The sequence below is a fragment of the Pseudopipra pipra genome, chromosome 8 (genome assembly GCF_036250125.1).
Source record: "Pseudopipra pipra isolate bDixPip1 chromosome 8, bDixPip1.hap1, whole genome shotgun sequence".
Lineage (NCBI taxonomy): Eukaryota > Metazoa > Chordata > Aves > Passeriformes > Pipridae > Pseudopipra > Pseudopipra pipra.
Window position 1 is genome coordinate 33,609,282 of NC_087556.1, and position 12,380 is coordinate 33,621,661.

Genomic DNA, 12,380 nt, shown 5'->3' on the forward strand with positions numbered 1-12,380 from the left:
CTTATTCCCTCTCCCACACCCTGGAGGGTTTTACAGACATCTGTCAAACCCCCTTTGGCCAGATCTTTTCCAGCCAGATCTCGGATGATGCCCCAGGCACAACTGTAATTCAAACAGCGAGTGACAGCTAGAATAAGGCACTGTGAGTCGTGTCTGAGGAAAACAAACACACATGTGTCATTCCAAACACTAGCAATGCCCAAGCAAGGTGATTCCCAGCGTCCCAGCAGACAGCACATTGCCTGGAAGGTCCAGTTCACCCTTTCATTTTGTAACCAAACTCTTTTCCGTGGCAATTATAACGTTAAATCTCCCAATAACTGGCCTACAAAACAATAAAAAATGTGGAATTAGAGGCTGGGTGTTGTTCCCCATTAAGATATTATAGAACACTACTGAAGGCACAGGCCACTGAAACAAGCTGTTTCAAGTTTATGGAAGGTGAAGGTCAAGGAAGCCCACGGCAGATAAGGGAGGGAGTGGGAAGGGCTCAAGTGTCTTTATCTGATAACTGTTTGTTTAGAAACACCTGGCACATACATCAAATTAGTGCATCCAAATGCCCTTCAAACTTTAAACCAGACAGATTGATTCAAGAACCTTTCATTAAACTTTCCTGGAAAGATTAAACATCAGCCATGTGTTCTATCAGCAGAACAATTCTGCTCATGCAGTGGTGACATTGAGTTGTTTTATAGAGGGGGGACACAAATGTGCATGTACTCTGTGAGGTTTTTCTCCAGACTTGTAATTCCTTGCTTAAGAATATAAACTGAATAAAATGGGAATAAAAATGCCCCAACAGTTCTGCATAATGATTTCACACACACGCGGGGGGGGGGAGGGGCAACCCCAACAGGACTATAAAAAAAGGGAATTTTATTGTATGTTTGCACCCTTTTGCTCATGTTTGCAAAGGGAAATGGATTTGAGAATTTCCCACCGATTTGAATTCAGTGTCTGTAGCAGGGCAGAAGTAATATGTATTGCCTCGTTCTAATCATCGATTCAATTCAAGAGTTCTCAGCATGGAACTCTTTTTCTTTCTCAACGGGAATAAATTTGCCAAGAAGGGATAACACCAACATATTATGTAAAATATTATCCGGTGCCTGAATTTGTGCGACTTTGTGAAAATCAGTCCAAATCTATATTTAATTTAATGTGAGAAAAGTACGGTAGCGACACCGTAGTTACAACACAACTGTTACTGTTACGATCAATGTACTGCTGCACTAAATTGTTTTATATATTGTATTAAGAGGATCCCATGTGTTTTGCTGGTCTTAGAGCCCACTTGTTGCTGCAGTTGATGCCAGTAGGGGATTAATATGTTCTGGTAATATGTGTGGGTACCCTGCTCCTTGCCAACAGCCCCTCTGCGACCCCACACTTGTCTCCCCAACACAACCACGTCCCTGTTTTCAAAAGAGAAACACTGAGCACCACTGGAGCCTTTTCTCCCACGGATCCTGCAAAATGCAGCGTCATGGTTCCGGGAGCGAACACCCAGCGCTGTAACCTCCGCTGCACAGAGCACAGGAACAGTAATATATTAACAAGAGATCACAGCCTGACAAATGCTTTTAAGATGGTGTAAGCCAGCGCTGCCATAAAACCAGCCCTGTGCTCCCTGCCCCGGCTGCTCCTTCCCTCCCGCCTCAGCCTCTCCCCGCCGAGCACGTGGCCTGTGGGGCTGAAGGCACAACCAGGCTGGGGAATGGATCCAGCTGAAAATAAGCTTTTTTCCTCCTCCCCCCCCTCGCCCCCGCAGCAGGATTAGTGTTCAGCTGGATCCGTTCCCTGATCCACTTCACCTTGCAGCTGCACAAATGCTGGTGCTGGCAGCGGGAGGAGCAGGGAGGGCTGGGAGCGCGTGGCCGGGGCCCAGAGGAGCCAACTGCTCCTGGAGGCACTTGCGGCAGCAGCTGAGCACAAGCGGCTATTTTTTTAATAGACCTGGTTTTCTTTCAAAATTAGGAAGAACTGAGAGAGTTTCTGCCCAGACTGCAAGTAACCTACACCTTTCCAAACGGGAGCTCAAAGTCCAGCATGACCCTGCGGCAGGACATCGCCCAGGATGTGCAAGTCCTGCTCCCGGAGGCAGAGGGAGGGCAGGGCAGGACCAGGGGAGAAGATTTGGGGTCTCAGGGCCCTTATAGAGCACATATGACCACCCACATCAGCGTGGGATCAGAGCCTGGGGGATCCAGCACCTCAAACACCAAGGCAGCATCAGTGTAAGGTAACAAATTAGGGTCATCTCCCGCAAGAAACCCACTTGAGATACTTCCATGAAATTCAGAGAAGTATTATTCCTGGCAACATCCACGCTTGAAGCCTGCCTCCATGGTTTCTTTTCATGATGACGAGATTCGCTGTGCTTTTAAACCAGGAAAAAAAAAAAAGACATGGCTCCATGGTGCTTTCTCGGGGCTCCCACTGAGCCTGTGGCATGACCGAGTACTTTCCACTTACATTAAGTTATGGTTAGGGCATGAAACTCCAGGTCTCTGTTGAAAACCTTTTAAATGTGCAAAAAACAGTGTTACAGTAATTAAATTCTAAAAACTTATCCTAAAATTGTGGGGAAGCTGCTGACCTAAGATCACACACTGCCTTTAGTAGCAGTTTATTTCTACCAGTGCAATCCTTCACACTGGATGACATCCTTACAGTAAATAATAGAAGAAGTGATGTGAGCCACCCTCTTAATGAACTTACTTTCACAGGATTGATACCAAATGTTGGAATTTTGGCTTCCCAGTAGAAGTAGTTGTGCTCGATGGTGCTTATATACCCATGTCTGTCTGGTGTGAGATCAAAACAATAAGAAAAACAACCCGTCTCCTAAATGCTCTGGTCCAGAACAGTTTACCCAAAATGTTTTGGACCAAGCCATCTCTGGTTTGCATCAATGACAGGAGTGGAATGAAGGATGTACTTCATTTAATGCATTTTAGAGTTAGGCTAGAGTACTAATATGAAATGCATTTTAAAGTTAAACTGGAGTACTAATAGTAAAACCAGAGTACACAGGAAAATAAAACAATCCATTTCTCCAGGCTCCAAATTTACACTCACAAAAACCTTTAAGGAAAATTCTGTACTGTATTCATATTCCTGTTTATTGCACTCTTATTACAGACAGGTAAACCAAACTCTACACTTATGTTTCTAGAACAGAACTGGTAGAAAACAAATGTTTGCTGCCATCCACCTGTAAAAAAAACATGAGCACCTTCTCATATACAGATTATTATTTTAATGATTATCCATGATAAACTAGCCAACACATCAGTTCAAAACCAGTTACATTTTAAAAACTGGTAAAAAATAAATGGGGTATTGATGTTGGTGCTGAGCACTTGGTGGTACTGACATCCAAATTTCATTTCTAATGATCAGATGTGGCTCAGGAAGATCTGGGCAGGATTTGTGTCTGCTTGTTCCTGCATAGCACCGGGTAACTAAGTTGCACAAACACTTGGAGCAGTAAAATAACTGGTCTATTCTAGTCAACAGATACTCGCTCTAAATCTGCAGAGAGAGAAGCTGGCGCTGAAATTTATGCACTGAGAGTCATCCAGCTGAAGTCACTCTGACTCCCTGCGCTACATAAAAGCGACGCAGGAGCATCGTCTTCGCAGGATCAAGGCCCACATTTGCATCTGCAAATCAACCTCTTTACGAAAAGCGGGCTGTAAATTTTAGCTAGTTAGTTAGTTAGTTAGTTAGTTCCTTGCAAGGTCTTCAGCGGTACCAGTGCAGCAGGAGGTGCTGCTCTCGGGCTGACGTGTCGGTGAAGTGTAGAGGGGAAGTGTGATTGTGCTCCCGGTTGATGGAGCGCCTCGTGTGACGGGCGTTCAGCTGCTTGGAGCCAGCATGTGGGTCAGGGAACAATGTCTGAACATCACCGTCTCCCTGCATCCACTGCTCGGGGAAAACAAGTTATTCACAGGGGAAGCATGTCATGCCTTACTAAAAATAATTACGAATTCATCAAATATAACGCGGGGCTACACACTTTCTGTTATATTTTAGTACATAGTTAAGCCGCAACACGGGATGAGCAGCATTATTCCAGCATGGGAGGTGAGGCCTGGCTGGCAGGGAAAAGGGGCATTATGTAAATCCTGCAACCCAAACACCCCATTCCCATATTGGAAGGACTCACAGGAAGTGCATTTTTTTTAGTTCATTTGATTTGATTTCACAAAAAATGATGTTAGGAGGGCTTGGTTCCTAATCAGTGCCAGAACTTGTCAGTACAGTTACAGATAGATTAGAATAAATAGAGGAGAGGGAGAAGAACAGATGGTTTTTCCTTTGCAGGTATCCCTCATCAACTAAGTTTTCAGAACTCTTTTTCTCCTAGCAGGGATTATCTGCACAACTACCCCCAATTACTCCATAAGGATGGGTGCCTCAATGTTTTAAAATAGAGTTAGAGAAGGAAATGTGGAACCTTCCTTTTTGGTAGCAGCCTGAAACATCTGTCCAGGAATTGGGTAAAATACAGAAACAATCTGGGGGAAAGAGGCCAAAAGAGAGGTCTGGCCTGTGCCTGCACACAGCAAACCCATCCTCTTCCTTCAGCTATTACATCTTTCCCTTGCCCCAAAGCTTCTGCTCCCAAGCTGTGGGAAGCCAAAACACCCCACTCTCAGCACACGCTGAATTTTACACAAACCAGAGATGCTGGAGGAGCCAAAGCTCCTTCAAGGTTGGGCAGCAGCTGAATGGAAGTTTTAAAAGCTGCAATTTGAAGTTAAACCCCCATGGTTTCAGGCCTCCCACCGAACCCACTGTGTATCTTCTTTCCGAGCATCTCATTACAAAGGCTATTTCACACTTGATGAATGTTCGATCGCAATCCAAATAGTTCGAAGAAAAATCCACATGCCTGAGGATTGCCCCCTGCTAAACTCAAAGATGCTTAGCTTCAGAGCTTTCTCCTTTAGAACCTGTAACCTAATTGCTCCAGTAATGAAATAATTATTTGCGTCTTTGACCCCGACGTATGTCAACTAACTTTGTTTATATCATGAACTCAAGGTTATTTATTAGAAGCAATTGCTGTGTTCCTGCCCTGCATCCCCATACATAGTGTACATAATATTTAACAAAGCAAATTGGGTAAAGCAAAGAGAAATGGGGGCTGTGGTTCGAAAAACTCCCCACTGCAATGCCCTGGGCAAGGCCTTGGTCGGTCCACTGCGGCCCATGTTCCATTTGCAAAGGAGCTGCCCATAATATTTGGACAGTTAGCAGTGCTGGTACTGATGGAAATCCAAGAAATCCCAGTAATACAGAGATTGTGATTTTCACGTTGAGGTTTCCTGCAGGCAAGGCAGAGTTTTCCCTTTTGCCAAAGGGAAATGTGCAGAATTAGATGTGTCTTCCGGCTGAACGCTGCTGAATTTTGCTAAAATCTGCTTGGAGGTGCCTGGTTGTACCCATGTCATGCAGAGCCCGGGTGTCACGGGGTGGCCACAGCTGTGGCCATCTCAGCTCCGGCACCACGGGGAATCCTGGTGAGCTGAGGCCACGAGAGGCTTCAGCTTCTGCAGGACAGCAGCAGCAGCCCCCAGCAGCAGGTGCTCAGAGGACAAATGATGGACATGGTGTAAACATCCAGCGAGGACCTACAACGTGCTTGTAAGACTCAAGATCTTTAGGCCCTCCACCGTGTAATTCCACCCACAAAAACTGAAGCTCGCTTATTAATTTTGATGGACAATTGAGCCGGTTCAAGGGTTTTATTTGAGTAGAAAAAGGAATGTGCTGTTTCCCAGGCTGATTGAGAAGCACGGGATATATATAACACAGGAGGCTCGATGATTATACAACAAAAAGATGGGATCACCACCTGCCCACATTCTTGTGATAAGCAGATGAAGAACGTCTGTCAAAACATTAATTCCCAAATCTAAGGGGGTAACGCGGAACACAAACACAAATAGCTGCGATCGGAGCGCGCTCTCCTTATCTCGCACTCCGCCGAACGCCCCGCCGCGATTTTACGATGGTCACACCAAATCGGGCGCTCGGCGGGGACGGTCGCGGCAGCCCCTCCGCCTCGGGGATGTCACCAGCGCGGGCCCCGCATCCCCGGTGGCCTTTATTCCCCGGCCTGCCCGCATCCCTGCCAGCCGTGGGTGGGATGCGAGCCCCGCACGGGGGGGGGGGGCAGTGATACAAAGGGCGCGGGCCCCGGGGGCTGAGCGGGATGTCCCCCCCACCGCCAGCGGCGGTGCCCGCGGTGATGGGGACCCCGGGGGGGCCGCGGTGGGCGCGGGTGGCCGAACAAAGGCGGCGGCGGCGGCCCCTGCCCGCGCCCCCCCCGCCCCTCCCGGGCCGCCGCCGAGCGCAACAGGCGCCGCGCCCCGCGGAGCCCCTTCCCCGCCCCCGGAGCCCCGCAGAGCCCCGGTCCTTCCCCGCACGGTCCCGGTGCCGGTGTCCCCCCCCGGCGCCTCCCGCCGCCCCCCCGCCCCTTCCTCGCTGCGTCTGTTTGTACTTTAGCTGATCCACTAATCCCCCGAGAGAGCCTATTTGTAGTGAAGAGTATCTATAGGGGGCGAGGCTGGTCCATGTGGGTTTGTGTCATTGGTTTGCAAGGAGAGACCCCGCCTATTGCCCAAAAAAAAAAAAAAAAAAAAAAAAAAAAAAAAAGGGAAAAAAAAAGAGAAAAAGAAGAAGGGAAAAAAAAAAAAAAAAAAAAAAGAAAAAGCACCGAGGCAGTGAGAGCCCCTACCTCTCCTCGCTCTCCGCTCACCCAGCGTGGCGAGGGGGAGCGGCCGCTCCGCCCAGCGCCGCCCGGGCACTTTCTGGCTTAAAAAAAAAACAAAAAAAAACAAACCCACAAACAAAAAAAGGGAAAAAAAAAGAGGAAAAAAAAAAAAGAGGAAAGAGAAGAGAGGGGAAAAAAAAAAGGGCGGCCCTCCCCCCCAAGTTGCAATTAGCATCCTCCCCGCTGCTGCTGCGGGGCTCCGGTGCCCCCGTCCGCTCCCGGCGCGGCGGCGGGCGGAGCAGGAGAGCGGGGAGAGGGGGGGTGGGGGGGGAAGGATTAAGTTTTTTTTTTTTTTTTTGTGCGGTGTGCGAGCGGGTGGCGTTTTTAAGGTGGATCTCCGGCGAGCAGAGCCCGGCGGTGGCGGCGGATGCGGGCAGGGATGCGGCGCTAAGAGCGGCGCGGGGCTGGCGCGGCCGGGAGCAGGTAAGGGAGCGGCGGCGGCGGCGCTTCCCGGCGAGGAGGACAAGGGAGAAGCGAGGACATCTTTGCTGTAGTGAATCTCACCGGCAATGAGGATGGAGAAGGAAAAAAAAAAAAAAGAAAAAAAAAACAAGGAAGGGAGGGTGGGTGGGAATGCGATGGTGGTGGGAGGCGGCCGCGCAAGTTGCGCGGGTGGGCGCGGAGCGACGGATGAAGTGGGAAATCTTTTGTTGTCTCGGGCCCCGCATTGTTTACTTAGTGCTGCCGAGAGCCGCCGACAACATCTGCCGGGGGATTAACGGGGCGGCGGCGGGAGGAAAGTTTGGGGAAGGGGGGAACCCCGCGGTGCGGCCGCTGCTGCGCGGCCGCGGCGCCCGCGATGCTCTGGGGTTTTTTTTGGCGGGGGGGGGGGGGGACACGGGACGGTGAGTGTGTTTAGTTATTGCCTTTTTTTTTTTTTCTCCCACTCTTAATTTTAAGGTTATTTAGGAAAAATATTTTTTAATTTTTATTCTTTTTAATTTTTATTTTTTTAATTCTTTTATTTCGGCTCAATAACCGCACTCGCCCCGCAGTCACTTAGCAACTCTCCGCGCTTTAACCCGCGGAGGTGCGCGGTGCCCGCGGGGCCGCGCCTTGCTCCTTCCCCTCTGCTTTTACCCACTTAGATCTCAAAATAATTTCCCCACTATTTATTTATTATATATCCCTCCCCGCTCCCCCCCCCTCGATTTGGACATTTTAAACCCTTCCCTGATATCACTAGAATGGAAAATCAGAGGGGGTGCATGGATTTATACGCTGAGATTGTTTTTTTCACACCCCTTCCAAAAAAATACCCCACTCCCCCCCCCAAAAAAAAACAAAAAAACTTGCAGAGGGGGAAAGAATAGCCTTTTGTCCTGCCGAGGGACGTGCCCCCAAGGTAAATCCTGGCTGGAGCTTAGCGCCTGGTACTTTGCCGGGTCCCAGGGCTCTGGCTGTGCTGGGGAGGAGGAAAGTAGGAGATGGAGATCTCAAAGTAGTAGAAGTAATTTCTTCTTTCAGCTACACTTCTCCGCTGCCTTTGAATTGCCTGCAATGAATGTACGTAGCTCTAATTGAAGTACTTTAATCATTCACACTTGATTAAGTATACCGTGACCAGAGGAGAGGAATAGGAGAGGAATACACACGGCTCCCTAGAACGGGAGGGATGGGATGACATTTTAATCCCGTGTTTTAAAAAACATTAGTGAAGCAGGAAAAAACCGATCGCCGGTGACGGTTCGGTATAATGGTCCCTTGTTTTCATACAGATGGTGGCTTTCCGACGGGATAAAATTGCAGTTATTGCAGATATTTAGGAGAGGGGGGGGGAAAGGCACGTACTTTTCAGTTTGTTTAAGCAGAGTGAAGAAAATAATGATAGACGAGATGCCTGGTGGCAAAATGCTTTTGTTCCTGTTTCCATCAGTGCATAAGGGCGCCGACCTGCTTTAGCATTCTTTAAAGGTCTCTTTACCAAGGAAAATTGAAGACGGTCTCATTATAGGAGAGTGTGTTCGGAATACTATGAGGTATTTATGAATTCAGAGGTGATTGTTGGATCTCAGACATTTCAATTACGCATCCTGTAGTAAAAAAAAAAAAAAATAATAATTTATTTGTAGCGATGTGTTCTGTAATCTGTTATTTCCATAAAGCTGATCTGTGCTCGAGCTCCGGAGCTGGCCGAGGGAATGGGTCCATCCACGGGGCTCGATTTGTGTTCTTTGCCTCGCAAAACTTTCTGCTGCAGGGGCAGCCCGAAGTTCCTGTAGAAGCGATTGTTTGGGAAACGTCAGCTATCGTCAGTATTTTTCTGGAAAATCTGGCGTGGTGAATGAAGGGTGGTATTTTTAGAAAGGAGCTTTTTATTTTTGGAGGCATTTGTGAAGCCCACCTGTTAACCATTAGCGGGGACAGAGGTTGGCTTTCATCATTCGCAAACCGGGGCGCATCTGGGGGCTGCGGCCGTTACTCGCTTGATCCAAGCTCTTTCCAGTCATGGACAAATCAAAGTGTCTTTCCCTTTAAAAGTCATAACCAAGTATTTCTAAAGCTGAACAGAAAGTAAGGTGGTTTAGTCAGAGTGGTGGCACTCTCCTGTGTTTTGGAGCGTGGTTGCAGGAGCGTTTGACTTTTCCTTTTCCTCTTGGAATTTCAGACTGAGATGCTTCCATGGTCCAGAGTTTTATTGTCAACTTTATAGCATACAAATCATAGATGATGTTTTCTTGCCATCAGCTTTCCCTCTTTTTAAGGTAGTTTTCTCCTTGCCAGCCCACGTGGGATCCCAGGGCTGGGCTGGCAGGGCAGCTCCAGATACCCTGCAGAGCTGCTGCCCCACAGCCCACTTTGCTGACAGCTCCCTCTCATCCCCCCTGCTTTTCCAAGGGCAAAGTTGTGCCCTTTTCCACTCCAGCTTTTCCTAGATTCAAAGGAATGTCCTCATAGCAAGAACTATAGCAGAGCCTGTCATCTTTAACGCCAGCATTTCAGTGCAGAGATTTGTTACTGGGGTCTGGTGGTAATATTCCTTGTATCAGGAAAAACATCACCCTCAAAGTATGAGGTCCCAGGCACGAGCTGGAAGTGGTGTACCGAAGCCTTTGGCCGGGAAAGTTGATTTATCCATCAGGCTGGCTGCAGTTCAAATAAAACTTCTTCAGTTCAGCTGACTCTGGCAAGAATGAAATACCCTAATGAAAAAACACCCTGAATCTGGGTTTGCCCAACCATTTGGAAAAGGTAGGTTAATTTTCCCTGGGTTTTTCTGGGGCTGTTTACTAGCTATGGGAATTGAACGTGGCTTCGTGTTTAAGTGGAAGAAATGGAAAAGCTTCTCAGAACACAGCACTGGCAATTTGCAAGTGTTTTGTTAAGATCTGGTGGATGATGCTGTCTCATAAAACCTGATGGGTGTCACATTTACTCCTCACATCAGATCTAGTGTGAGTATTCCTGCCTTTGCTCTATATTCTCGGTGTAGTAAGTTAAAGAAGTAGAGAGTGGAGCTGCTGGTGAGCAGCTCTTAAATCTGGGCTGATTGCTTACACCTGCCCCAGAGGTTGGGGGATTTTCAGCCCCCCCCCCCTCATCCCAGCTGTTAAGGATATTCCAATTATAGGCTCTGACAGGAGAAATGGCATCAGGGCTCACAGGTGAACTAAAAGACCGTGTGTGGGTGGTGCAAGGTGATTGTTGGTTCCCTCTTGCAGGGAGCACTCAAACTTTGAAGGGGAAGTTTTAGCAAGTCCTCACTGGTTTCTCTCTGGTTGCTGGGATAAAACAATTGTTTTAGCCAGGAATTGACTGGTGTTTTCTCTACTGCTGTTTGTGATGCTGGAAGATGTAGTTCCAAAGCGCAGTTCATCACACCCAGGTAGGAAGATGTAATTCCAAAATGCAGTTTGTCGTGTTCAGGTTTGCCTGGGCCAACTCTTATTCCTTCTGCTATGTTCCTGTGGCTTGTTGTTTGTGTTTTTGTTTTTTTTTTTGCTCCTTCTCTTTTGCCAAAGAAAATAAGATTTAGGTAAAAGGATGAAAAATGCCATGACTGTTCTTTGCCCCAGCAAGGGCATGGAAACAAAATCTTCTCATTATGCCACGTGTCTTGTCCTTCTGCTCAGCTCCATCATGGTGAAGAGATTGGTATCTTTGGAATTTTGCTAAGGAGTCACCACATAAAATTTTGTGTGAACTCAGCAGGAGTTTTGGTGACAGAGCACAGAAAAATCAGTTGTTATTTATTTAGTTTTACAGTGATGCTTTATAAGTGTGTACTCCTGTTTCTTGCACTGTGAACCCTGGTGATTTCTTAAGAACCGGGAGTAAACATCTGGAGCTTTTTAATTAGTTTTTGTTTCTCCTCTCTAAGGTGGTAATGCTGGTGGGACGTTGGCATTTGCTTTGGTTGTTTGGGTTTGTTGTACACGGGCTGGTGAGGCGGTGCTGTGTGGGAAGGTCACAGTGGTCCTGCTGCCAAAGCTTAGGGTTTTTCTTTGCTCTGTAATGATTTCATAGTGTCATCATAGAATTATGGAATGGTTTGGGTTGGAAAGGACCTTAAAGTTCATCCAACTCCAACCCCTCTGCTATGGGCACCGACACCTTGCACTAGACTAGGTGGCTCAAAGCCCCACTCAGCCTGGCCTTGAACACTTCCTGGGATATGCTGTGATTTTTTAGTGCCTGGGTTGTATTATTGGGAACTTCTGTGGGATTATTAAAAAGAAATACACCTGTAAAAGCATGTGGTGGAACCAGTGTGGCCTGATGGAGAGATTGGCATCTGCATGCTCTGACGGTCAGTGCAGGTGGGATGAAATTTGCTTTGGCTGGTCTGGGGTCTGTAATCATGTGTCCTGTGTCAGGAGGAGTGTGGTGAGGAGCAGGGGCAGTGTTTTCCCCCAGACATCCAAGCTGTGGTGCTGCAGAGGATGCCCTGCACGTGTCACTGCCTCCGTCCCCATTGGTGTTGTGGTTTTGGTGTTTCCCATACGTGTTGGCCGGTGGGGAAATGTGTGTAGCTCCTGGAAGGCAGGCACAAAGCTGCCATCAGACCCCTGCAGCAGCTGTGGAGGGGGCTCAGCGTTGTTGGTATCAACTTCAATAGACCCGTCAACCCTTCCTGGAGCTCCTCAGTGCTGCTGTGTGGTGATGTTGCCAACTTTGTTTCATGGGGTTTTTAGCCCATCCTGAAATCCCAGTCAGGGAGCAGAGCATGCTCTGGGGGTTCTGGATGCTCAGTTCTTATGATTTTGCCAAAGGAGGACAGCACCTAGAAGACCATCACCTTTCAGGGCCCCCCTGCTCCAGAGCAGGGAGCTGTGTGCTCAAGGGTTACAGGGTTATTTTGGATAATTCAGCCTTGTTTTCCAAATACATGGTATTCTGTGTGGATCAAAGTAGGCATCTTGATAGGCATCTATAAAGTCCCATCTGTTCTGGGCCTTTACTGTTAAATGCAAATAAAACCCAAGTTACTTGAACACATCAGTTGTAGACTTCAATTATTAATGACTTGCTCCTCCAGCCTTACCTGGCAGTAATTTCATGTATCCTTTAAGCCGGTAAAAAACAGTGGTCCTGCTGAAGTACTGGGCTCTTGTCCATCCCTCCTGATGGAAAGTAGATTTTATAT

At 47.8% G+C, this 12,380-nt stretch overlaps 1 protein-coding gene across 1 annotated transcript in view; it reads left to right on the top strand.

Moving 5' to 3' along the window:
* The first annotated feature begins 7,096 nt into the window (after positions 1–7,096).
* CTBP2 (C-terminal binding protein 2) overlaps positions 7,097–12,380 on the top strand; it is a 137,072-nt gene continuing 131,788 nt past the window's right edge. The window contains exon 1 of the mRNA XM_064663560.1: positions 7,097–7,216. The gene's annotated coding sequence lies outside the window, so the exon portion shown is untranslated. The remainder of the gene's footprint in view (positions 7,217–12,380) is intronic.